Genomic DNA, 4914 nt, shown 5'->3' with positions numbered 1-4914 from the left:
GCAACGCCGGCCCTCCGTATACAATGGAGGGGCTCTGTATAAGGGGTTGCGTCCCCTCCCTCCCTAATATTGACAATAAATGTTTCTATTACCAAGTCCATTTAAAGTGACGAGCCTATATAAAGAAACTGGGGTCAGTCTACCTGTGGACGCGAAAAAAAAAAGTGAAACTTATGCGCAAATATTATCAATTCTCTCAGAATTGAATAACAAAAAAAAAAAACGAAATAAATTTTAATCTTCGCTATACAGCTGTCCACAGCTTTCGGTGATGGTCGACACAATTAATATAGTGTTGAGTTCTTGTGTCCTCATTTTGTATACGCGCACCTGATGCCCACAAATCGGTCTACAACATAGTGATGCTGTTTTCCACCTATATATACGGCAGCATGTGCGTAAGCATTTTTTATCTTGCCTTACAATTCTACTGAAGTCTGAGAGATTACTACCAAACAAGTAAAATCTATAAGGACCGACAGAAAAGTGAAACCAATCGGCTGGCATCTGTCACCACTGCAAGCAAAGAAACGACAAGATCAATCAAACAAAGCAAAATTGTGTAGTATTCAATGCAGAAATGTTTCGGAATGGGAAAAAAAAAAAAAAAAAGAGAGCTTTTGTTTGGCTGTGGTTAAATCTGGATGGAAGCGGAAGCTTCTTTTGGCTGGCTACGCCTGTGGCCGAACTCAACCTTTAAGGCTATACGACGCGAGAGCGTAAGCTACCAGCCCACATATACAGTCCCACTTTAACCAAGCCGTATGGATGTCTCTGCGTGTCCTAAGGGTAACGTGAATGCAAAAGGATCTGGCAGGCTGACATCACCCTCCCATATGAAAGGAGCGACCAGAGTTGGTATAGCTCCTGCCAGACGCAGTGTCAGGCATATCCCTTCAGCCAGTTAGTGCCCGGCCATGTCATCTGCCAACTATACTGCCCAGCCGTTTCATGATCTAAGGCTTGAGGGGTTCAACGCTGCTGAACCGAATGTGGAGCGAAAGCTTTGGCTGCGACGACCGAGCGTTGGATTGAACACAATTTTAATTTATTTATGGCGCTGAGTGAGTGGCGCTGAGCGGATCGAACACAACAAGCGTTCCGTTGAACGCATCAGAGTTCCCCGGCGTTCTATGCAGAACCCACTTTCATGCCTGTTATGAACGTGCCTACGTGGCAAGGGGTATACATGAATTCAAAATTCATATCAAGCTGATTTTAATGTCACCCTCCCACACGAAAGGAGAGGCTCGAGTTGGCGGTCTTTCAGGCACCCATCGACACTGACGCCGAAGGCTCGAGTTGGTGCCCGTAGTGAAACTTCCGCTTCAGAAAAAACAACAACAACAAAAATGAAAATAAAGGGTGCACTCAAGCTCTGTCTTTAAGAATATACATAGGCTACCACCTGATATAAGGCTCCACTTTAACCAAGCCTATAAAATCGCCTGCGTGGCCTGTTTGGGTAACGTGCATGAATGCAACGGTCCTGGCATTCTTATTCTGATATTCTCCCATGTGAAAGAAGAGGTTCCGGTCGTCAGCTCGTGCCATACGTAATGTCAGACAAACCTATGTCCAGTTAGTGTTCTGCCATGTCAGCTGCCAGCTACCGCCTGCGCCAGCGCTATGCAAGTGATTTTTCGCTGATAACGCCAACGCCGCGGACGGCCGCCGACGCTGGACTTTCGATGAAGGAGGCTTTAAGCGATATCACGTTAAGATGGCGATATTTGATATGCAAATACCTCTACTGCCTTTAGCGTAACACTGCATATTTTGTAATTAAAATGTCTGTCACTCATTCCTTTTAACAAAGACCCGATGAAACTATACTCAAGATTTGCCTTACAAACAGCAAAAAGCGCAGGCTGCCAGCAAGGTGGTTCAATAATGCATAATTCTCGCGTGAATTACTGTCATGAAGAAACAAACAACAGCACTAAAGTCTTAGGAAATATATCGTCTAATTTTAAGTGCTGCACTTTCCCAATGATATATAGCTATACTCAAGCAGACTCCTCTACTTTAGTATTAACTTATATATCTTGTTCTTGAAAGCGTTCTAAATCAATTGGCTCTATGTTCTGGTCAGGCAGCCTGACATGCAGGGCATAGCGTGTTGAAAGTAAGCTTATCAATTTGTACAACGCATGCGCTTTCGCGCAGCATTTGCACGCTGTTAGTGCGCATTAGCGCCAAGAAAAGGCACAAATAACACGCGTCGTATACGGAGAGAGGTTTTATATATACGTCTTTATGTACAAGCACACAATTGTACACGTTCAAACAGCGGACTTCTGTATACAAACATTGGGCGCCGTAAATGCATCGGCCGCAGTTTCCCTCTCTCCTGGAGCACGCTCGCACGGAGCCAAATATTCCATCACACACACACACAGCAACTCTTCCACACCGACGTACACACGCGCGCGCACACATACCAACATGTCCTCCATGCCCTGGTACATAGGTAGCAGGACACACGAAAGTTGTTAGCCTGCTCACAGGACACTGTCCCGGTAATTCCAGTAGGCGTCGTTCAAGCATGGCACAGTTCCAGAAGTCCTTTCTCATTAAATATAAATTATATCTGCTATGTACAAGTTCCTCCTTTTCTCTTTTCCGAGCTCTTTACACAAATAAACGCATTCCCAGTGTACGAATTCGATGCACGGCAGAGGTTCTTCCTCACGCACTCGGTATTCTCACTGATACACAGTCGGTGCGCTATACACCATATTGTACTGACACAACGTCAACGACGCACAGTGTCCGACCAGCTGCGACGGCATCCAAGACGAAGTGAAATCACAATGCGGACGCACTTCACGTTCGGAGCACAGACACTGGTAAGCGACGGACACGCTGTCTCGATGAAAGGCTTCCACGGAGCAGCAGCACAGGTGAAATGCCCAGAAGACCACGTGGTGTCGACGGATCAAGCAATGGAGTGCGCATGCGCACCCCGCTGTATACGTCACGCTCTCGTGCCTTCTCGCGTTACGCGCGATATCGGTGTCACGGGCTCGTGTGCAAAGGGTGCTTGCATGGCTCTTGATGTTTTCCTCACCGGCCTCATTTTTTCCGGATAATACGAAGTCTTCAGCTAACGTCGTCGGCTGCTTGACGCAGACACAAGGACTGACGCCACACTACCCCTTCTGCGATCTCTCTCAGCAACTCTTCAGCGACAGAGAATGCGCTGGGCTTAATTAACGAGGAAGGTGGTAAATCTTGTAAAGCGATGACTCCCATCGGTGAAAAAGCATGAGCAAAGTATTTGGAAACCGGATGTGCTGAATATATCGCAGATATGTAGGAAAGAACCAAAAGACGATGTCTGCTGACAGGCAGTATACAAAGTAGCAATCGGACTCTAATGGACGTGAAGTGTTTCGCATCCATGAAGACCTTTACCGCGATGACATATCAACCAAAGGTCACTGTAATAAGCAGTTCATTTTCTATACGGACGCTCATGCGAGCGCGACCCGCCCTTGGGCACCAAAAAGCATACTGATGGTGAGAATCCAAATTCTTATAAGCCACGCCACCCTAATCGAATGGAGGCAACCAATGATAGCGAGAAGTATGCGACACAAGTTAATTATACATAGATAGACAAGAACAGCTTCAGTCGTCTTCCAAATATTTCTTTTTGCAATCGTAAGGTCCTTCCTAGCGGAGACGTCTTCAAATAGTCCGAGTGTTCCATGGCTTCCTCCGTGTACTGGGACCACACTGCTTTCGCCAGCGCTTTGAACAAGAATCAAGAACTGTGTTTATAGCGAGGTTTTTTTTTTTTTGTCTTCCACATCCACGGGTCTTCCGAAGCATCTGTATTATTATTTCCAAATTTATTTTATAGTCTTGGAAGGCACAAACAGGAGCGACAGCAAAGGTTCCCTGTTTTCACTGCGGCAACTTGGAAATATTGTCTTTTTCCTTGTGCTGACTTGATTTTCTACGCAGCATTCGATGGGTATGATGCTTCGAACTACGTTCTGCGCTATAAGCATCGGCTGAGAGACTTGCAGGGTCTACGTCGGCACGGCTACAGTTACGCTTCGGATGTATTGATTACGAACTGATTATTCAGCGAAGACCAAAGGGCTCATAAGTACACAGCTATAGAGCAAAAGTGAACATATCAAAACCAAAATTACGACTCGGGAACAAAGCTAGATGCATTCATTCTAATACGGACACCTTGACTTCCCTACCACGCACTTTAACTTCCTTTAGTACAGAATTCTTCCTTCTTCCTCCAACCCCCTCCCTCTTTTTTCTGTGCAGTCTAGCACTTATAGATAAAATCGAGTGAAAACCACCGGCATAAGTGTCGCTTTTCAATTTTTGATTTTTTTTTTCACTTTTTACCTTTTTTTTTTGCATTTTAAGAACCTCGTATATAAAACAGCCAACTGCAGGATAAAAGTCCCTGCAGTTTCGATCTTCGAGTTTTCGCATTTTGCTTTGTTTTTTCTATTTTTATTCGTTTTATGCTACATCTTAAAACGCAATGTAAAATAATGCTCCTACTGCAAGAAAAAAAGTCACCGAAGTTTCCCTCTTCAAGTGTTCATGTTTTTGGTTTTCATTTTTATTTATGTTTCACGTTTTCGTAAATAATAAAGCACTAGAAAACACTACGTAAAAAAGCAGGGCAAAAGTCGCTGCCCAATTCTTCTGACACGGCTTGTCTATCGAATACGCAATATGCAGACTTAGTACACATGAACAGATGAATCGAGGACTTCGAAACATGCACGCGACCATTAAGCTGAAGACCGAACCATACTTCCTGCTTGGGCAAGCTGGTTGTGAGGATAGACGCCTGTCGCTTTATCGCTTTATATATATATATATATTCCTAATCACCCGAACACCATCGCTTATTTGAACCTCGCT

The sequence above is a fragment of the Amblyomma maculatum genome, chromosome 10 (assembly GCF_055883805.1).
Source record: "Amblyomma maculatum isolate TAMU_Amacu chromosome 10, ASM5588380v1, whole genome shotgun sequence".
NCBI lineage: Eukaryota > Metazoa > Arthropoda > Arachnida > Ixodida > Ixodidae > Amblyomma > Amblyomma maculatum.
This window is presented reverse-complemented; position numbering follows the sequence as displayed.